Source organism: Chlorocebus sabaeus, chromosome 2 (genome assembly GCF_047675955.1).
Source record: "Chlorocebus sabaeus isolate Y175 chromosome 2, mChlSab1.0.hap1, whole genome shotgun sequence".
Classification (NCBI taxonomy): domain Eukaryota; kingdom Metazoa; phylum Chordata; class Mammalia; order Primates; family Cercopithecidae; genus Chlorocebus; species Chlorocebus sabaeus.
The window spans coordinates 14,565,053-14,587,767 of NC_132905.1; the positions used below are offsets into that span (position 1 = coordinate 14,565,053).

The 22,715-nt window shown below is 51.1% G+C and overlaps 1 long non-coding RNA gene across 2 annotated transcripts in view; it reads left to right on the forward strand.

Moving 5' to 3' along the window:
• Positions 1-4,836: 4,836 nt before the first annotated feature.
• Positions 4,837-22,715, forward strand: part of LOC140708883 (uncharacterized) — a 34,424-nt gene continuing 16,545 nt past the window's right edge. The window contains exons 1-3 of one of the 2 annotated variants that reach the window (XR_012089149.1): positions 4,837-5,101; positions 13,899-14,039; positions 17,604-17,725. This is a non-coding gene — a long non-coding RNA (uncharacterized lncRNA). Of the gene's footprint in view, positions 5,102-8,759; positions 8,924-13,898; positions 14,040-17,603; positions 17,726-22,715 lie in introns of those variants that run through there. The other variant, XR_012089146.1, reaches the window with a different exon arrangement.

The following is a 22,715-nucleotide window of genomic DNA, read 5'->3' on the forward strand; positions in this document are numbered from 1 at the left end:
GCGACAGTCCATCTCAGAAAAAAAAAAAAAAAAGAAAGAAAAAGAAAATAGAAAATAGAAGAAGCCAAAAGGGTAGGGATAAGAAATTAAAGGTAAATTATATAATTAATGAAATAGAAAAAAGAAAATAGAAGTGATAAATAAAATGAAAAAGGTGTTCTTTAAAAAGAAAGCACCAGAAGATAGATAAATCCTGCCAAATCTGATTAAAGCAAACAGTAAAAAGAGCAAGATTAGCAATAACTAAGGAGACAGATTCATGAAATCATTATTAAGCCATTCAGCAAATAGATAACACCTACAATGCACTGGTTTCTGATTTAGATGCTGCATGTAACAGAGGCGAACAGGCAGACGCGATTCCTATCCCCATGGAGTTTATTCTGATGGAAGGAGACAGGATGTCAACCAGTAAAGTCGTAATATAGTTTCAGACAGTGAGAAGTGGTTTAAAAGACAGGTAACATGCGAGAAATGTGGAACCACTTTAGATCGGACAACCAGGGAATATCCCTCTGAGAAGGTGACGTGTCACATGAGACTTGAAGGACATAGAGTCAGCCATGGGAGGATCTGAGGGAAGAGAGAACATCAGGCAGCGGGAACAGCAAGAGCAAAGGCCCTGCGGTGGAACAGAGCTGTTGCCTCAAGAAAGAGAGAACACCGAACATCATGATGGATTGTTACAAAAGAGAGAGAGAGAGGGCTGAAGCACAGTGAAGGGAGAGGTCATAGGGGGAGGCAGGGATCACTCAGGATTTTATTCTGAGTGTGTTTTGTTCTGGGAGGCCACTTGAGGGTTCCAAGCAGCGAAGTGAAGTGATCTGATTTCTGTTCTGGGAGAGCCCCTGTGGCTTTAGGTTCCTGGTGCAGACTGGACTCTGTGTTGGTGAAGGGCCAAGCATGGATGCTGAGCTCCGGGCAGGAGCTTAAGGCTGCATCCAGGTGGGAGGTGATGGGTTGGCTCCAGGCGGTGGAAGTGAAGAGGAGTGGACCTCAGTGGAGACTATAGTCTGCCACCTGGAGTCCCCTTCAGGACAGAGGCTCCAGGATTCACCTTCAGCCAAGAAGAACCGCCTTGCCTAAGACTGCCTCCTCCACAGGGGCAGCCCACCTCCAATGTCGGGTTGACATGGGGGTCTAAGGACCCCATTTCATGGCCCTGATGTAGACAACTCGGAAGGGCTGTTCCAGCCTCTGAGCACTGCTGAGGCCTCTGGTGTGCCTGCATTCCAGCCCCACATAATCGCCCCCTACACCGCTCTACCCCCTTCACAGGCGCTGTGCGTGAGAGCGCTCCCGGATAAACCGCCCGTGTGCCAGCTCTCTGAGTCTGTTTCCCAAGGAACCCAACCAAAGATTGATCAGAAGGGCGGTACAAATAGAACGCACCACTCAGTGGCAAGCCCTTTCTCCACAGATGATGACTCAGGGAAGGTTGCAGAGCCTCTGGCAGGTCACAGAACCTCTGGCAGAGCTGAGGTGACCCCCAGCTCTCCTCTTCACAGCTCTGCCCCTCTTCCACCTGCAAACCAAGAGAGTCACAATGGAAGGGCCCAAGGTCTGCAAAAACCAGAAGTGTGTCAGCAGGACAGGACACTCAAGAAGCGCCACTCTTAGTGGTGCGAGTCTTTGTGGCTTTGATTGCAATTACGTGGGAGTGTGCTTTTTAGTCTGACACTGTGCGGCTCTTATAATTGGAAGATCAGGTCGTTGGTATTCAAATCAGTCCCTCCCAAGAGACACTGCCAGTCTAGTTTCTGGTAAGTTTCAATTTCCCTGTCTCTGCAGAGCACCAGCTTTACATACTTTTGAAACCTTGGCCAGGAGCAGTGACCTGAAACAGTGAAACTACTTTCCTATTCTAAATTTGAACTGCTCAGCCCTCTGGGTCTGAACCTTCCTGCTTTTCACTTGCTGGCTTCTTGGGGCAGAGTGGGGCTGCTTTCACTTGCTCACTTGCTCACTCAGTCATGTATTTATTCATCAGGCACCTCTGATCTTGCCCACCCAGGGCTCAGTGTCTAGACAGAGAGATGAAGATGATCCAGCCCTCAAATGGCTCATACCCAGATCGAGGAGACAGATGGTTAACTGATCTACTTCCTAATGCTTCAGTATGAATAACTTATTTTCTCACTTATCACTCACTGTACCCCCACTTTGGAACCAGTTCAGAACACTTTGAATGTCCCAGAGGAGAGTTTGCTCTCTATTCCATAGGCAGTGGGCAGTCAAGTTAGGTTCTTGAGGAGAGTGGCATGATTAAAGGTGTACTTTAGGTTTGTTTATCTGCTTGCATATCCATCCATCCATCCATCCATCCATCCATCCATCCATCCATTCATCTATCCCATCCATCCCATCCTCTCATCCATCCATCCATCCCATTACCCACTCATCCATCCATCCATCCATCCCATCCACTCATCCATCCATCCATCCTTCCCATCCATCTATCCATCCATCCATTTATCCATCCATCCATCCCATCTATCCATTACCCACCCATCCATCCATCCATTCATCCATCCCATCCATCCCATTCATTCATCTATCCATCCATCCATTCACCCATCCATGTATCCATCCATCCATCCATCCATTCACCCTATCCATCCATCCCCCACCCACCTGTTCATCCATCCATCTATTCATTCATCCTATCCATCCCATTCACTCATCCCTCCATTCCATCCATCCATTCATCCCATCCATCCATCCATCCATCTCATCCACCCATCCCTCACCCATCCATCTATCCATACATCCCATCCACTCATACATCATCCATCTATCCATCTACTCATCCCAGCTATTCATTACCCATCCATCCATCCATCCATCCATCTCATCCATCGGTTCATCTCAACCATCCATTTATCACATCCATCCATTCATACCATCCATCCATCATCCATCCATCCTATCCATCCCATCCATTTGTTCATCCATCTCATCCATCCATCCATCCATCCATCCATCCATCCAATATTTATTGAGCATTTTCTATGTGCCAGACACTGTGCTATGTGTACCTGGTTTCCATCTAAAGCACTGAACAAGAAAGATATTAAATCCCTGCCTTCATGGGACCAACATTCTGGCGACAAGAGTTGGATAGACAGTAAACAAGTCAACAAGTAAATGAGCTCCCAACAGTGCTGAGTTATGAAAGGAATAAACATGGTGATGGGGTTGAGAGTGACCAGGGTGGAAGGTGAGGTCCTTCAATTAGATGATCAGGGACGTGACCTCTGGAGAGGTGATGGCTGAGCTGGACTATAGAAGAGAGAAAGAGGCAGTTATAGAAAGAGCAGAAGGAAGAGAGTTACAGACAGAAGAAACAGCAAGTGCAAAGGCCCCTAGGCAGGGAAGAACTTGGCTTGCTGGAGAACATGAAAGGAAGCCAGTGTGGCTGAGGAGGAAGGGAGGAGGGAAGACTGGAGAGGAAGATGGGGTCTTGTAGGCCAATGTGAGGACTTGGGAGTTTTTGGAAAAGCAGCCAAAGGCCACTGGAATGTTTTCAGCAGGCAAGTGACATGTTTTGATTTGTTTCTGAAAGTTCCCCTGGCTGCATGGGAAGCAAAAGTAGCAGCAAAAAAACAACAAGGAGGGAGGCCGAGACGGGTGGATCACGAGGTCAGGAGATCGAGATCATCCTGGCGAACACGGTGAAACCCCGTCTCTACTAAAAAATACAAAAAACTAGCCGGGCGAGGTGGCGGGCGCCTGTAGTCCCAGCTACTCGGGAGGCTGAGGCAGGAGAATGGCGTAAACCCGGGAGGCGGAGCTTGCAGTGAGCTGAGATCCGGCCACTGCACTCCAGCCTGGGCGACAAAGCGAGACTCTGTCTCAAAAAAAAAAAAAAAAAAGCAACAACAAGGAGGTCAAGGGTGAGGACAGTAGCAGCCTGGACCAGGGTGGTGGCCATGGAGTTACAGAGAAATGGACAACTCTGGACAAATGTTGGAGGTGGTGGGAGGGAAACAGAGGATTTGAGAGTGATACCTCACTTTGATGCTTGAGCTACAGGGTGGTGACACTGAGGAACAAAGACTGGAGAGTGTGGGGATGATGAAGGAGGAATGAAATAAGTCTTTGTGGGAAACAAAGCTGTGTTTTTAGGATATTTCAAGTAGGTAATTAGACATTCAAGTCCAGAGCCCTGGAGAGAGATCAAGGATGCTGTTGGGAGTCTGAGACGTATCAGAAACACGTTTGTTTAAAGCCATGGAGTGGGGCTGCCAGGGAGGAGGAGAAGAGGCAGGGCCCATGCAGCATCTAGTGTCAGGAATGGAGGCTGTTTCAAGAAGGATGTTTCGGGAAGGAGAGGGTGGTCAGTAGTGTCGAACATTGCTGAGAAGTGGCTATGAGCATGGGATCCCACGCCGGGACTTGGCAGAAAGGATCACAACACCAAGAGCCATTTGGTGACACAGAGGATGGAAGCTTGCTCAAGGGCAATGAGGAGAGGGTGCGGTGAGGAGAGGGTGATGGTGAGGAGAGGGTGGTGGTGAGGAGAGGGTGATGGTGTGGAGAGGGTGAAGGTGAGGGTGAAGAGAGGGCTGGGTGTGGAAGTGGGTTGGAGAGTATGCACAGCTTCCACCAGAAGTTCAGTCATAAGCAGGATGGAGGACTGGGGAGCTTGTTGGAAGATGATGAGGGTCAAGAGAGTACATTGTGTATTTTTTTGTTTTTGTTTTTGTTTTGTTCGGTTGGGTTTTTTTTTTTTTTTTTTTTTTGAGACAGAGTCTCACTATGTTGCCCAGGCTGGAGTGCAGTGGCGCAATCTCAGCTCACTGCAACCTCCGCTCCCAGGTTCAAGTGATTCTCCTACCTCAGCCTCCCCAGTAGCTGGGACTAGAGGCACCCACCACCACACCCAGCTAATTTTTGTATTTTTAGTAGAGCCAAGGTTTCACTATGTTGGCCAGGCTGGTCTTGAACTCCTGACCTCAGGTGATCTGCCCACCATGGCTTCCCTAAGTGCTGGGATTACAGACATGAGCCACTGCACCCGGCCACATTGTATGTTTTTTTTTAACACAGGAGCTCCTGGGAGGAAAAGAAACTGAGGCTGCACGAAAGAGGCAACCAGGTTCCAGTATCACCAATTGTCTGCTCACTATGTGACCTTGGGTACTTTACAGGGACATTCTGGGCCTCAGGCTTTGTATCCATAAAATGGGCCACCCGGGCCGCAGGTGATTTGTATGTTGAGGTGAGCTCATCCCGGGTGGGAGAGGTTCCCAGGACAGGGCAGGCTCCAGCACAGAGGCAGCTTGTGTTTGTGATTGTCCCGGGCTGTCCCTAAGGAGGCCATCAGGCTCCACCAGTCTCACTTTACTGCACTGACGATCCTGCCTTGCTCCAAGGTTCACAGTCAGGCCTGGCTGGTCCCTTGAGGCTCAGTCCTGAATGCTGCACTTTGCTGGGGGTGCTGGTGAGGGGATTAGAGCTTTAGAATCTGAGGGGCTTCCAGGTCCAGGCAAAGGGGCTCTGGAATGACATGGACTTGGATTTCACTCTGGTTCTGCCACTTCCTGGCTTGGGGACCTCGAGCAAGGACTTTACCTCTTTAGGTCTTGGTTTCCTCATCTGCAAAACAGGAATCACCATGCGTCATGATCATCATCTGCTATTAAGAAGATTAAATAAGAGAACAGCTGTAGAATGCCTAGCACATATTAAGTCCTCAGTAAATGCTAGCTGGCTTGCCCTATCTATCTGTCTTGCTTATAGAAGCTGAGTTCTGCTTAGGAGGCTCTCTCTTCTTGTGTCCTGTTATCTGGGTGGAGCCTGGGCCCCTGGGGTTCTGATGGGCAGCCTTGGCCTCTGCCACACCACAGGAGTCTAGTCCTGTGAGGCCCACAGGCTTCCCCACTGCCTGCACTTACCTGTCCCGCCTTTCTGCCCTCCTGTCTAAACTCAGTATCAGCAACTGGTCAGGATTCTACCCAACCCAAAGGGAGGGGCACTGTGGCCTGGGGCTTGGGCCAGACAGCAGGTGCACTGCAGGCCAGGGGGGCAGGGGACTTGCCAGAGGCCACAGAGCAAAGGGAGGAGGGCAGATTTTGGGGTAGTTTGTCACTCTGGCTTCTGTAGAACATCCAGCCCAGGTGGCAGTGGCTGTGCTTGGTAGCTGCTGGGCAGGGCACCAAGGATGGACCCTGGGGCGGCTTCCAGCTGCTGGAGGTTAGCTCTGGGCCAGGTCTGGTGACTCAGCAGACCCACTGATCAGGGCCTGGTCATGTTCCCCACAGTCCCACAATGTAGGTCCTTCATGCCTGCCAACACCCAGTGTCACCTAGAGGTCGCAGGGCAGAGCTTAGCAGATGGGGACCTGTGCTGGATCCAGCTGGCATCGTCCAATCCCCTCCAGCCCTGCAGATCCCACAGCCCAATGGGCTGAGGCTGAATCCTAGCACCGTCTCTATGCAGCTGTGTGACCTTAGGTAAATCATTCAATCTCTGAGTATCAGTTTCCTCATCTGTGAAATGGGGATGATAATGATGCCTATGCTCTTTGATAGGAGGATTTAAAATGCAACTGGCTGGGCGCAGTGACTCATGCCTGTAATCCCAGCACTTTGGGAGGCCAAGGCAGGAGGATCGCTTGAATCCAGGATTTTGAGACCAGCCCTGGCAACATGGTGAGAACCTATCTCCACAAAAAATAAAAAAATTAGCCAGGCAAGGTGGCACGTGCCTGTAGTCCAGCTACTCAGGAGACTGAGGTAAGAGGATCACTTGAGCCTGTGAGGTTGAGGCTGCAGTGAGCCGAGACTGCACCACTGCTCTCCAGCCTGGGTGACAGAGCAACACCCCATCTGAAAAAAAAAAGGAAAAAACAAATACAAACACACAAAAATCCCCACGCAAAACCACCAGAGCCTCTGGAGGCTCCCACTGCACTTGGAAGAAAGCCCTATTCCCTACCCACGAGGCCTTGAGGGGTCCAGCTGGCTCACCTCCGCGGGGCATCCCCTCCCTGCTCCCCCTTTGTTTTCTCTACTCCAGCCACTCTGGCCTCCTCACTGTGCGTCTATCTCCCTGAGCTGGTTCCCACTAAGGACATTTATCTTTGCTAGTCCCTCTGTGTGTAAGTCCCTGGAGGTACCTAGTGCTATGTGAGTGAAGAAGGGCAAAATAAGGCCAGCTTTTAGTAGCTAGTTTCTCATTCATGCATTGATGCATTTCTTCATTTAAAAGCATTTTCCTGAGCACCTACTATGTGGCAGGCCCCGAGGTAGGTGCTGGGGATGAAGTTGTGGAGTATCCTAGTTCTATCAATAAGAGGAGCCTAACCCTTGACTACCAAACCTTCAGTGGCTCCCTATTGCCCCAGGCCAAAGTCCATACTTCTGATCTCAGAATGCTTGTTTTTCCTGTGTGCATCCAGGTGGCTGCGTTAGTAGCTCTCAGGGTCCCCGAGGCCATTGCCACTGCTGCCGAGTTGTTTTATATTCTCAGGGTTCCTGCTCGGGCTGCCCCCCACCCTGACACCTGGCTGTGCTCACACAAACATGCAGGAGTTGCCTCCTATTCCTCCTGGCTCTTCCTGGCCCTGCTCACATCCACCTTCCCCGCAGAGCCTGGGTGAGTGCTGATGCTTTCTCAGTCCAACATCATTTATTTATTTTGAGACAGGGTCTGGCTCTGTCACCCAGGCTGGAGTGCAGTGGTGCAATCTCGGCTCACTGTAGCCTCAACCTCACAAGCTTGAGCGATCCTCCTACCTCAGCCTCCTGAGTAGCTGGGACTACAGGCACGCACCACCATGCCTGGCCTGCGTCATCATTAAAGGCCTTCAGCCCATCTGTCATCCTTTATAAAAATATTCTCTCATGAGGACCTCAAATCAACCCCATAGCCCAGTAGGGTTGATCTTATCCCTGTGTCACAGGTGGGGAAACCAAGGCACAGAGAGGTTAAGTAACTTGCCCAAGGACACACAGCTAGTACAAGGGACTTGAGCCCAGCAAGCTGACCCCAGGTCTGTGTTCTTCACATTCCTGCTCTGCTATCTTCACTATTCAGCTGGGCCTTTCCTGAAATGCTTCCTGCTATCAGGCTGGGAACATGCCCGCACGCGTCCCCCCTGCCCGCAGAGGGAAGCCCAGCTCCTGTTCATTTACAGCCACTCCTCACCTACTGGCTCCGCAGACCTCCTTCAGTCGGGAGACCTGCGCTTTCCTTGGCCTGCTCTTCTGAGGCTGCCCTCCAAGGCCCTGGAACATTCTATAGTCCCAGTGCCCTGTGTAGGGCTCTCATTATCCCCATCTTACAGATGGAGAAACAGAGGCTTGGGAAAAGGAGATCATACCTGCCCCACACTGGAAAGCAGGAGATCTGTGGAACCCCGGTCTCTCTGACCAAAAACCCCAGCCATGCTCACCTGACGGTCCTCATGCTTAGTGTCATAATAGCCGACTCTGAAAGCTGACTACTATGACCGACCACCACCACTGACCACCACAGATGGCCAATCCAGCCAGCCACTATAGCTGACTGCTAGAGCTGACCACCTGCCGTTGAACACCTGCTGGGTCAGGCCTGGTTCCCACTACTCTACCCAGGCAGTCTCACACCATCGCTGGAAGGTTGCTTCTGTTTTTCACCCCATTTTATTTATTTATTTATTTATTTATTTATTTATTTATTTAGACTGAGTGTTGCTCTGTTGCCCAGGCTGGAGTGCAGTGGTGCGATCTTGGCTCACTGCAGCCTCGACCTCGCTGGCTCAAGTGATCGTCCCACCTCAGCCTCCCGAGTACGACTACAGGCGTGTGCCACCATGCCCAGCTAATTTTTGTATTTTTTTGTACAGACAGGGTTTCACCATGTTGCTCAGCTGGTCTCAAACTCCTGGACTCAAGTGATCTACCCACTTTGGCCTCCCAAAGTGCTGCAATTACAGGTGTGAACCACTGCGTCTGGCTTTCACCCTGTGTTAGAGATGAGGTAACTTAGGCTCTGAGAGGGAGCATGACACGGCCAAGGCCACTCTGCCAGCAGCGGGCAGGGCTAGACTTAGAACCAGGGCTGGGGGACTGCAAAAGCCTCACACAGCTGCCCTGCATGTCCCAATGACCAGGCCACCTCATTTTCTCCCCACCCCTGGGAAACTTGAGTCTCCTGAGAAGTTCCGGGTTTTCTATTGTCCCCACCCAAAGCTCCTTGGGAGTTGACAAGAGGGAGCTGCCTCGGCTTCCAGCTTGGGTGCCCTGGGCCCTTCCCATGCAGCTGTCAATGGGCCTTTGTATGTCCAGGCTGCCCGGCCCCTGTCCACACCACATGGCTTCCCGATGACTTGGGGCTCTCGGCCAGCAGCTGTGTGTGGCCTGGGGACCCATCACCCATGGGGCAGGATGCTCTAAATGCCCTAAGGCAGGGACCTGAGCAGCCCCTAGGCCTTTGCCCTGACTTTTCCCTCTGCCAGGAAAGACCTTTCTTCAAATTCCGCCATGATCAGCAGCTTCTGTCCTTCAAGGCACAACTCAAATGCCACCACTTCAAACAGGTGACCTTCTGGCTCACTGGAAGTTTCACTCCATGAGGGCAGGGGTTTGTCTGCTGGGTAGGGGAGACAGACCATAAATAAGGCTAGGCACAGTGGCATAATCCCAGCACTTTGGGAGGCGGAGGCGGGAGGAGCACTTGAACCCAGGAGTTTGAGACTAGCCTGGGCAACATAGTGAGACTCTGTCTCTACTGAAAAAAAAAAAATTAGCCAGGTGTGGTGGTGCACACCTGTGGTCCCAGCTACTTGGAGGCTGAGGTGGAAAGATCACTTGAACCCAGGAGGTTGAGGCTGCAGTGAGCCAAGATTGTGCCACTGCACTCCAGCCTGGGTGGCAGAGCAAGACCTTGTCTCAAAACAAAAACAGAAACAAAACAACAAACAACCAAAAATGTAATAAGTTAACATTTCAACAAGATCCTTTCAGGTCATTGAGTGGAGCGTGTCTAGCACAGGGTCTTTCTGAGGTGGTGACATATGAACAGAAACCTGGATGAAAAGGAGGAACCCCCGTGAGCCCCTGCGGAGTCCAGGCACAGGCACACAGTAGGCGCTCAGTAAATGAATGTGGCAGAGCAGGCCATGGCTCTGACTGCCGTGGGGGCGATTTTCCCCTCCAGGGGGCGCCTGGCAATGTCTGGAGATAGTTTTGGCTGTCACATGGCGCGCGGGGGATAGGAGGAATGCAACAGACTCGGAGTGGCGGAAGCCAAGGGTGCGGCCAAGCGTCCTGCCCCGCACAGGTAGCCCGCCGGGAGGATGACCCGGTCCCCGCGCGTCCCCGGTGCGGCTCGGGCGCCCCCTGGCGGCTGCGCGGGGCATCGCAGCAGTCCCCGAAGAGCAGGTCTTGGGAAAGGTCCGTCCCTATAGCGCCCGCGTGGTGACGACACCGGAGGCGTGATAACCGCACCGCAAGTGTGTGCCAATCAACACGAGGGTAAACCCAAACTCCACGTCCACCCTGCCAGGCAACTCAGGGTGAATGCATCCGCAACCCACTCATCATCCGCAGAAACCTGCTCTGCCCACAGCTTTCTTGGCCTCAAGGGCAGCCAGCTCCACCCTCCCCAGAGGCTCAAGGAGCCATCCCGGACTCCTCTCTGTCTGCCACCTCCATATCCCATCCACCAGCTAATCCTGTCGGTTCCACCTTCAGAATACATCCAGACTCTGTTTCCCCATTCCACTGCCCCACCAAGCCCAGCCCTCATCCTGTGTGCGGTCACCTCCTCCCCGGGCTCACAGCCTCCACCCTGGGTCCTAACAGTCTGGCCTCCTCATGGAGTGATCTTGTAAGGACCTAAGTCAGGCCAGGCTCCTCCCCTGCTCAGAACCCTCCATGGCTTCCAGCTCACTCACAATGAGAGCCAAGGTCCCTAAATGACCCTCAAGGCCTCACCCCATGATTTAAAATGGAAACACACTCCAGCCCCACCCTCTCACTCTTCTGTGCTTTTTTTTTTTTTTTTTTTTTTGAGACAGGGTCTCGCTCTGTCACCCAGGCTGGAGTGCAGTGGTGCGATCTCGGCTTACTGCAACCTCCATCTCCCAGGTTCAAGCGATTCTCGTGCCTCAACCTTCCGAGTACCTGAGAGGCGCGCCACCATGCCCAGCTAATTTTTGTATTTTTAGTACAGACAGGGTTTAACTATGTTGGTCAGGCTGGTCTCAAACTCCTGACTTCAAGTGATTCATCTACCTTAGCCTCCCAAAATGCTGAAATTACAGGCGTGAACCACCGCGCCCAACCTTTTTGAGACAGGCTCGCTCAGTCTCCTGGGCTGGAGTTCAGTGACATAATCGCGGCTCACTGCAGCCTTGATCTCCTAGCAATCCTCCCACCTCAGTCTCCCGAGTAGGTGGGACTACAGGTGTGAACCACCATGCCCGGCTAATTGTTTTGTGTTTTTAGTAGAGACAGGGTCTCTACTATGCTATGTTGCCCAGGCTGGTTCCAAGCTCCTGGGATCAGGTGATCCTCCTACCTCGGCCTCCCAAAGTGCTGGGATTACAGGTGTGAGCCGCCATGCATAGCCTGTTCTCTATTTTTACATACAGCAAGAATCACCAAGTGCCATATATTTTACGTATTTGTCTTGCTTATTGCCCATCCTCTCCGTCTGAACAGCTGCTGGGGGCAGGGACAGGCTGTGTCTTTCTGGTCACTGGCATCTCTCCAGTACTCAGCACTGTGTCTGGCACAGTGGCACAGTAGGTGCTCAATGAATATTTGTTGAATGAAAGGATAGGTGGATGGATGGACGGATGGGGATAGATGGATAGATGGATGGATAGATGGATGGGTGGATGGATGGATCTGCCAACAGCAGCATAGCGGTTTAAGAGCACAAATCCCAGCCTCACATTAGAACTTTGGGGGTTCTGGTTCCACCTCCACCACCTACAAGCTGTGCAACCTTGGATGGGCTAGATGACCTCTCTGGGCCTCAGCTTCCCAACAGGAATAAAAATAACACCCATCTTGTGTTCTGACAGCGTTAAATCCCTTAATCCACAGCCAAGCCTGGGCTCAGGCACACAGTAGGTGCTTAGTAAACATATGCAGATGAACAGGTGCCAGGGCCGTGGTTCTGACTGCTCTGGGGTAAGCAGTAGGTGCTGCATAGGGACAAGTGTCTTACTTTAGTCACTGTTTCCAGCCTTCCTCCTCCCCTCTCCACTTGCTAAACCCCTGAAGGGTAGGGATTATGTCTCAGTCATATTCCTTTGCACATAGTAGGTGCTCATTAAGTGCTGGCCTTGAGATGAGGACACTGATGTTTGAGGAATGCCTCCTGTTTGCCCTGCAAACTGAGAGGCAGATTCTCCTACTCCACCTTACAGATGAAGAAACCGAGGCTCAGGGATCCCTGAGAGCAAAGGGAAGGGACGTCATTCTGCAGAGTGACCAGCAGGGGGAGAGCGGGACTGCTCTGTGACTCCTAGGACCCAGCGGCAGGTGCACTGCTCTGAGGGTGAACGCTGCCTTACATTTTGCACTTGCAGGCACTTCACTTCTCTCACCTTAGTACCAGCCCTGGTCGGAAGGGCCCTATCATACTAGGACACGCCTTTCTTCTGCCTTGCATCGTGTGCTTATGCTCTCCCAGGCCCTGTGCTAAGGGCTTCCCACATATATTAGCTCATGTGGTCTTCATGACAGCAGATGTGCGGCAGGTCCTGTTACTGCCCCCTTTCTGCAGACGTGGTAGCTGAGTCCAGGGGAGGTCACTAGCCAGAGGTAATGCTGTTGCACCATTGCATGTTGGATGTATGAAGGCAGATCTCATGCCTTCAGATCACATGCCATAATTGTGTTAAACATGTGTGTGGCCTCGTCTGCAGAGGGGTGCATGTATCTGCATGAAAGAAGGGAAGCAGACATTTGCGACTAAGATGATGGACTGTGGCAGAGCATAAGAATTTGTCTAAGTTATTACATCCATGACCTTTCCATGTCAGAGAAGCAGGGAGCTGGGGGAGCCCAGAAAGGCAGAGCTTGGCTCAGCCTCAGGGGATGCTCCTGGGGCAGACAGGGAAGCTCACCTGATTTTTCAGGGAGGAATCATGGTTACCAGGTGGAAGCAGAAGGACATTTCAGGCTGGAGGAACCAAGTGTACAAAGGCCCTGGGGCTGTTCAGGGAACCTCAGTAGCCGAGTCTGGCTAAAGTGGAGTGAAAGGGAGGAGGGAGGCAGGATGAGGCAGACATATGGCAGGGCTGGAATCACTGAGACTTAGAGGCAAAGGCAGAGCATGGGGTCAGATGCAGGGCACGCAGGACACTGTGAAGTCCCAGTATATGGTCTTCTACCTCTTCCGGGAACTTCAAAGGGCTATCAATGTTCCCCTCTTCCAGATGGGCAAGCTGAGGCTCAGAGAGGTGGGACAACTTGCCCAGATGGCCTGCACACGGCAGGTTGGGATTTGAATCTGCTCTGGGAACCTCTGCACTTTGCTGCTTTTTGAAAAAACACCATGAACTCAGAACAATTCCATGAATTCTGACTGACTGAATGAATGTATGGGTGGGTGGGTGGGTGGGTGGATGGATGGACGGACGGGTGGATAGATGGATCTGCCAATAGCAGCATAGCAGTTTAAGAGGACAGATCCCAGCCTCACATTGGAACTTTGGAGGTTCTAGTTCCGCCTCCACCACCTACAAGCTGTGCAACCTTGGATGGGCTAGATGACCTCTCTGGGCCTCAGCTTCCTAAGAGGAATAAAAATAGCACCCACCTTGTGTTCCGACAGCATTAAATGCAACCCATGGGCCTGGTACTGGGATGAGTGTTTTCTCTGCATTGTTTTTTTGAATTCTCAGAGATCATCATAGGAAGGAGGTGTTATTATTTTCCTTTCTTTTACAGATAAAGCACCGTGGCTCAGAGAAAGCAAGTGACTTGCCTAAAATCACAGGGTCCACAGAGTCACAGCCAGAATGCAAGCCTGGGTCCTCAGATCTGGAGTCTGCCCTCTTCACCATGGCTCCTGAGTCTCCCAAACTCCAGGTAGCTTTGGATTTTGTGCCATCTGTGTTTTATTTTCCTTAATGTGTATTTTAAATGGACTTTCTGCCCACGTTTTTCTTTAAACCTGTTTCTGCAGAGGAAACATTATATCTTTAGCAAACATGGAAAACCAATATCATTTATCATGAAAACAATTATGAAAATAAGGCTGGGTGCCCGGCACAGTGGCTCACAACTGTAATCCCAGCACTTTGGGAGGCTGAGGCAGGTGGATCATGAGGTCAGGGGTTCGAGACTAGCCTGGCCAACATAGTGAAACCCCATCTCTACTAAAAGTACAAAAATTAGCCAGGCATGGTGGCATATGCCTGTAGTCCCAGCTACTTGGGAGGCTGAGGCAGGAGAATCACTTGAACCCAGGAGGCAGAGGTTGTGGTGAGCCGAGATCACACCACTGCACTCCAGCCTAGGCAACAGAGTGAGAATCCGTCTCGGAAAAAAAAAAAAAAAAAAAAAAAAAAAAAGGAAAAGAAAATAAGGCTAGGCACAGCGGCTCACACCTGTCCAGCACTTTGGGAGGTCGAGGCAGGCAGATCACCTGAGGTCAGGAGTTCAAGACTGCCTGGCCAACATGGTGAAACCTTATCTCTACTAAAAATACAAACATTAGCTAGGCATGGTGGTGCACACCTGTAATCCCAGCTACTAAGGAGGCTGAGGCAGGAGAATCACTTGAACCCAGGAGGCGGAGGTTGCAGGTTGAGCCGAGATAGTGCCACTGCACTCAAGCCAGGGTGACAGAGTGAGACTCTGTCTCAAAAAAAAAAAAAAAAAAAAAAAAAAATTATGAAAATAAGTACAAGAAGTGCTAAAAATATCATGATATTCTTGCCAGATGCTCTTGCTTACACAGTCTGGAGTCAGGGGCCTGTGAGAACTTTGTTAGAAAGAAGAGAGTTCAGCGGCTCACGCCTGTAATCCCAGCATTTTGGGAGGCCTAGGTGGGCGGATCACGAGGTCCGGAGATCAAGACCATCCTGGCCAACATGGTGAAACCCTGTCTCTACCAAAAATACAAAAATTAGCTGGATATGGTGGCGCATGCCTGTAATCCTAGCTACACGGGAGGCTGAGGCAGGAGAATCGCTTGAATCAGGGAGTCAGAGGTTGCAGTGAGCTGAGATGGCACCACTGCACTCCAGCCTGGCGACAGAGTGAGACTCCGTCTCAAAAAAAAAAAAAAGAAAGAAAGAAAGAAGATAATTAGTGAGGTAATGGGGAGATGTTAGCGGCAGGGATTTTTTTTTTTTTCTTGAAATGTTCAGAGCAGCTACAAGAGAATCCCCATAGAAAGAACTTCTGCTCTGTGATTCTACTCCTTGTGGGGCCTAGAATAACCCACAGACCTCGAGTGCGGCAGCAGCTGGGCAGGCCACTCAACCCTAGGCCGGATCCCTCTTCTCAGCTCGCCTGGGGCTGTCCCAGGCCCTGCATCAGAGTCCTTGTCTGTGCACTGGGTGGATAGGGGGACCCTGGCAGCAGAGCCCTGACTCTACCCTCTCACCCTCTGCTCCTCACTGGCAGAGGCTCCTCAAGGCAGAGTATACAGCTGGCACTCAGTTAGGCCTCCAGAGCCTGGGCTGCGGAGATTCCACGTTTGGTGGCTGGTTTTATTTATTTATTTGAGACAGAGTTTTGCTCTGTTGCCCAGGCTGGAGTGCAGTGGCGTGATCTTGGCTCACCACAACCTCCGCCTGCCGGGTTCAAGCGATTCTCCTGCCTCAGTGCCCGGCCCCTATTTTTTTTTTTTTTTTAGTAGAAAAATGTTCCATGCACCACCAACTCTTTCCTGGGCAGGGTTGGGAAACCATTTCCAGATGGGAAATAATTTTAGGGAAGAGAAACAGCTAAAATTACAGGTCATTCTGCTGCCAGCTCCCACTGGGACAAACCAGCCGTAGCCCTGGAACTTTCCCAAAGTGGGGTGGGTGGGTCTGGGTGGAGAGAGAGAAGCCAGGATGGACTGTTGAGACGGGATGTCCCTCGGGCTGTACGTGTTCAGGCCTCGTGAGCATCTCCGAACAGCTTTGGCGGCTGCATCCTAGCTCCGAACAACCTTGGCGGCTGCATCTGAGGACCGCTTGCTGATATCAGACACTCACCCATCCCCCTTCAATTCTCACCACAGCCCATGAGGGCAGAAGCTTGGAAACACCCCTGGTATAGCCTCAGGATCCAGCCGCCATTTTACAGAAAATCCCGAGGACAGAATGTGGTAAACCGTGACACAGTGCTGTCATCAGCCTAACCCAGACCCAGGGATCTGCGCAGGTTAGATGGCCCAGGCACTTCGCAGATAAACTGTAAGGAAAAGCAAGGGATGGAGGAGGAATAGAAACTAAAAGAGACATCAAGTTTTTAAAAAGTGGGCAAGATAAAATATAGTGTCTGGGGCTGCTCGCAGTGTTGGTAAAGCAAGAAAGAAACACAAGTGATATCCATAAAACTTAGGGTAGTGGTGACTTTTGGGAGGAGGGCACGGCTTTGAGAGGACAGGGTTTCTGTAGGGCTGTCTAGGGGTGGCAGGCAACGTTACATTTCTTGACCTGAGGGTGGTCACAAGCATGTTCAGTTGCCTTATAATTAATCGTTAAGGTGCATGCTTATGCTGTGTGGTTTTTGTATCTGTATCTGTTCTACTTTTCAAAAAAATGCCAAGTTTAAAAAACAACAATAACAACGAAATATCCCCCATGCAGATGAAGAAAGGGAGGCTTGGAGGATTGAAGTGGTTTTTCCATGAGGAATGAGTGGGGAGCTGGAACCTGAACCAGCTTATAAGCCACAGCCTTTTTATTCATTCAACAAATGCTTGCCAAGCCCCAAGGTTGTGCCAGGGACTGGGCTAGCAGCGAGTGAGAGAGCCAGCTTGTCCTCATGGAGCCCAGAGGCTCAGTAGTCAGCCAGGTTAGAGAACCGTGGCACCCTCCTGCCGGGATACCTGCCAGGTATCTTGGAGGAGCTGCATCTTGGGGATAGATGGCTGAGCTCACAGGATTTAAGCGAAATCTCCAGGGGCTAAAAGCAGATATGAGTTGGAAATTGCAGCCTGACCCAATGCCTGAGGTAGGGTTTGCCTACCACGGGTGGGATCAAAGGGACTTTTAAAAAGACTTCTAATTTTGATGGCTGGGCGCAGTGGCTCATGTCTGTAATCCCAGCACTTTGGGAGGCCGAGGTGGGTGGATCACGTGAGGTCAGGAATTCAAGACCAGCCTGGCCAACATGGTGAAACCCCATCTCTACTAAAAATACAAAACTTAGCCGGGCATGGTGGCAGGTGCCTGTAATCCCAGCTACTCGGGAGGCTGAGGCAGGAGAATCGCTTGAAACCAGGAAGTGGAGGTTGCAGTGAGCCGAGATCACGCCACTGCACTCCAGCCTGGGCGACAGAGTAAGACTCTGTCCCCACCCCCAAAAAAAGAAAAGAAAAAAAAGTAAAGAGAATCCAACTTCTATATCTGAACTCGAGCTCAGACATGTAAATTATCCCCTTGTTAGCCACAGGTTTGACCTCACTTTCTTCTTTTTTTTTTTTTTAAGACAGAGTCTCGCTGTGTTGCCCAGGCTGTAGTGCAGTGGTGCAATCACAGCTCACTGCAGCTTTGATCTCCCAGGCTCGAGTGATCTTCCCACCTCAGCTTTCCAAGTGGCTGGGACCACAGGTACGTGCCACCACACCTGGTTAATTTTTAAATATTTTTTGTAGAGATGAGGTTTTGCTATGTTGCCTGGGCTGGTCTCAAACTCCTGGGCTGAAGTGATCCTCCCACCTCAGCCTCCCAAAGGGTTGGAATTATAGAAGTGAGCCATTGCATCCAGCCCTCACTTGCTTTAAATTAAAATTTTTAATCAAACAAGGAGAAGTGAACCCAGGTTGGTGGGCTGAACCCATCCCTAGCTCCAGGGATGAGCACTTGGCCAAGGCCTGGCCAGTTAGAGCTCAGCATCTCCTGGCCACAGCAATTGGTAACAGATGGGAAGTGACCCAAGCTAGGCATATGGGCATCTTCTCAGGAACTCTTCCAGGTGTGCAGGGAAAGAAGCTATATTTGTTTGCTAGCACTGCCCTAGCAAAAGACCACAGACTGGGTGGCTTAATCATCACAGTTATTTTCTCACAGTGCTGGAGGCTGGAAGTCCAAGCTCGAGATGCCGACTGTCAGGATTGGTTTCCATCCATACCTCTCTCTTTGGCCTGCAGGTGGCAGCCCTCTTGCTGCCTCTGCACACAACCATCCCTCTGTGCAGGAGCGCTCCTGGGGTCTGTTCTTACAAGGACAACAGGCAGACTGGATTAGGGCCCACCCTAACAACCTCATTGTAACATAACCACCTCTTTAAAGACCCCATCTCTAAATGCAGTCATATTTTGAGGTCTTGGGGGTTGGGACTTCAACATACGAATTTTGAGGGAACACACAATTTAGCCCATAACAGAGACCTTCTCTTTCCACTGAAGTTGCTATTCAGGACAAAAGCAGGACCTGAAATATTTCCACGACAACAGGATGCCCGGAGCTGGGCTGGCACAGGGTGCTCCCTGGATGATCCCTTACAGGAAGGAGGCTGCCCACCTGGGGCTGGGACATAACCTCACTACCTTCCTAGGGCCATGAGGAAGGCGCCTCTCACCAGAGTGGCAAAAACAAGAACATGCAGTTCTGGCATGGATGTGGGGAAATGGGCAGTCTCTCTCCCTTCTGGCAGCCCCTAACAATAATAGAACCGTACATCGTCTTTTGATACAGCAAAACCTACCAGTGCATGCTTACAAAGACATGCACCTGTGGGGTTGCTCAGCATGGTGTTTTTGTAATGGAGAAGGATTAGAAAGAGCTTTAAGGGCCATCAGCAGGGCCCTTGGTTCTTCCGTCTGGAGAATCCATTACTTGGGGTCAAATCCGAGCTTTACTGCTTCCCAGCTGTGCAGCCTTGGGAATGTGTCTGGGCCTTGTGGAGAAATGGGGTAATGGGAGCAGAGTCACCTCTAATGTCCTTGTGACCAGTTCATCATTTACTTGAGGCAGGACACTTGGGATGTGGCAATAGTTTCATGTGTGTGCACAATGTGCTTTTACTTTTTAATGTTGATTACAATTTTCCTTTAGATGCATATTCTGCATATGTATACAATGTGCTTTTTTTTTGAGATGGAGGTTTGCTCTTATCACCCAGGCTGGAGTGCAATGCTGCAATCTCGGCTCACTGCAACCTCCGCCTCCCAGGTTCAAGTGATTCTACTGCCTTAGCCTCCAGAGTAGCTGGGATTACAGGCGCCCACAGCCACGTTCAGCTAATTTTTGTATTTTTAGTAGAGACAGAGTTTCGCCATGTTAGCCGAGCTGGTTCGAACTCCTGACCTCAGGTGATCCACCTGCCTCAGCCTCCCAAAATGCTGGGATGATAGGTGTGAACCACCACACCTGGCCTACAATGTGCTTTTAACTGAGAGGAATGGCATCATGCAAAGACCTCCCTACTCAAAGAATGGTTCCAGATCAGCAGCACAAGGAGCACCTGGGATCTTGTTAGAAACGCAGCATCTGGGCCGGGTGTGGTGGCTCACACCTGTAATCTCAGCACTTTGGGAGGCCAAGATGGGTGGATCTCTTGAGCTCAGGAGTTCAAGACCAGCCTGGGTGACACAGCAAGACCAAGTCTTTACAAAAAATACAGAAATTAACTACAAAAAAATGTATAGTGGCATGCACCTGAAGTCCCAGCTACTTGGGAGGCTGAGGCAGGAGGATTACTTGAGTCTGGGAGTGGAGGTTGCAGTGACCTGTGATCATGCCACTGCACTCCAGCCTGGGCAACAGCGCAAGACTCTATCTTAAAAAAAAATGCAGCGAATGCAACATCTGAGTCCCCACCCCAGACTTATGAGCCAGAATCTGCATTTTATCATGGTCCCCGGTCCCCAGAGTGAACATGGGCACATTCAAGTGTGAGCAACATTGCCACAGACCTTGTTCTGAAACAATTGGAAATTCATGCTGCTTTTTCCCTGGGGTTGCTGAGCTGGTGAGAAAAAAGCTGGGAGTGTCTAGGGGCAACCTTGGTCTCATCATGACCTGGAGAGTCTGTGTGGAGTAAAAGAGATGAGAGCCAGAGGTAGTGCATCTTGGTAGATATTGACTTAACATCTGGATCCAACCATGCCTGAAGCCTACCTCTACTCCTGCTTTTACCAGATAGAGTTGACATAAATTCTTATGGCATCAGCCAATTTGAGTCAGGGTTCTGCTATATTTTTCATCTGATAGAGCCCTGCCTAAGATACCCACTGTATGGACTTTGGAACTTCCTTGCCTTGTTTCTTTTCTTTTTCTTTTCTTTTCTTTCTTTCTTTGTTTTTGTTGTTGTTGTTGTTGTTTGTTTGTTTGTTTGTTTGAGACAGTTTCATTCTTTTTGCCCAGGCTGGAGCGCAATGGCGCGATCTTGGCTCACTGCAACCTCCCGCTCCGGCGTTCAAGCTATTCTCCTGCCTCAGCTTCCCGAGTAGCTGAGATTACAGGTGTGTGTCACCACGCCTGGCTAATTTTGTATTTTTAGTAGAGATGGGGTTTCACCATGTTGGTCAGGCTGGCTGGTCTGGAACTTCTGACCTTGGGTGATCCACTCGCCTCGGCCTCCCAAAGTGCTGGGATTACAGGCATGAGCCACTGTGCCCAGCCACCTTCCTTGAGTCCTAATTTTCTCTCTGGAAAATTCAGCTGACAAAGGAAGAACATACGAGACAACATAGGCAAGGCACACGGACCAAGCCTGGCACAGAGTAGGTGCTCTAAAGCCTGGCACAGAGTAGGTGCTCTAGAGGCTGGCACAGAGTAGGTGCTCTAAAGCCTGGCACAGAGTAGGTGCTCTAGAGGCTGGCACAGAGTAGGTGCTCTAGAGGCTGGCACAGAGTAGGTGCTCTAGAAGGAGTGATAGTGTGATTGTTTTATCATCCCCACCACAGCTCTTCAGAGCTCCCTGGGGCCCCATTCTCCTCTGTGCGGTAGAGGTTTCAGGGCACAGGGCAGGCACACAGTGTGGGTGCCCATGTGTGATAAGGTGTACAACATGTGTTTGGAGCACTGGGCTAGAGTCAGGCAGATCTAGGTTCGGCCTCTGGCTCTGCCACTTACTGGCCGGGTGACCTTGGGCTGACGGGCCCTCTCTGGGTATCAGTCTCATTATTCGTGAAGTGACTTGACCTGGCTGTTCCTGGTTTTACCTGCAGTTCATGTGCAGTGAGAGCTTGACAAGTGAACGCCCACAGATCACCCGTCAACACCAACCTCCTTAGGGTGAGGGTTTAGTGACCCACTGACTTTTTTGAGACAGAGTCTTGCTCTGTGGCCCAGGCTGGAGTACAGTGGCTCAATCTCTGCTCACTGAAACCTCCGCCTCCTGGGTTCAAGCAATTCTCCTGCCTCAGTCTCCCAAGTAACTGGGATTACAGGCGCCCGCTACTATGCCCGGCTAATTTTTGTATTTTTAGTAGAGATGGGCTTTTACCATGTTGGCCAGGCTGGTCTCAAACTCCTGACTTCAAGTGATCCACCCGCCTCAGCCTCCCAAAGTGCTGGGATTACAGGCGTGAGCCACCGCGCACAGTCACCCACTGTCTTCTTGACCTGCTCATCACCCGGGATCACCCAGAAGACAGGAAGACCCAGGCCCCAGGGAGAATACTGCAGATATCATGAGCCACAGAGCCCTGAGCCACTGACCTGTCTCCTGGGTCTGGCTTGGGCCTCCTCCAGAAGCAGACACTTAGAGGGTCCAAGGGCAGGGAGCTCAGCGGGGAGCTGATCCCAGGAAGCTCTGAGAGGAGAGGGGAGGGGGCAGCTGGTACCGCTGAGTGTCTTGATAAGCAGGTTATCACTTGGGCAACTGGGGCTCTGTCATGCTGGGGCCTCTGGGAGTGGGTGCAGAGTCCACTTCATGGTTGCTCCTCCCCAGGCCCCAGGAAGCTGGAGGATTTATCAACACCCCCATCCAGCCAGCATAGGCCAGAGAACCACGGCAGGAAAACAGAAACCTCTCCCCTGGACATGGTCCCACCAGCCCAGAGCTGCCAGATTGCCAGGCCTCCACCCTCATCTGGACTGAAGAAGCCATCTGCCTGTACAGGCCCTGTCTGCCTGGAAAGAAACTTCAAACGTGGCTTTGGGGGGATTCCAGAGACTGTTCCCGTCTGTGCAAGAAGGACACTGAGTGTTCAAAACATAAGGAGGCCTCGCTGTGAATCAGGCCAGAGCAGGGGCTCACCTGAGAGTGGGGTGTCCTGACATTTTGTCCGGGCACCTGCTGGCCTCACCTAATGCCTGGCCCTGCCTGAGAGCAGACCAAGGGAAGATGAGATTAGAACTTTAGGAAGATGGTTCTGGCCACTGGATAGAGAAGGGACTGCTGGGGGGAAGGAGGGATGCGGGCAGAGTCAGGGAGGCCCAGGAGGGCTTGTTGCCATTGTCCATCCATGCAGTGAGGCCCAGAGGGGTAGTGGGAGTGAGGGAGGCTGGGTTTGCAACTCTAGGGTGAAGGGACCTCCATTTTGTTCAGTGATACGCCCTGCCCTTCTCTATCCCATGCAGGCTGTGTGACCGTAGGCAAGTTACTTCACCTCTCTGGGCCTTAGTTTTCTCATCTGTGAAATGGGGCATG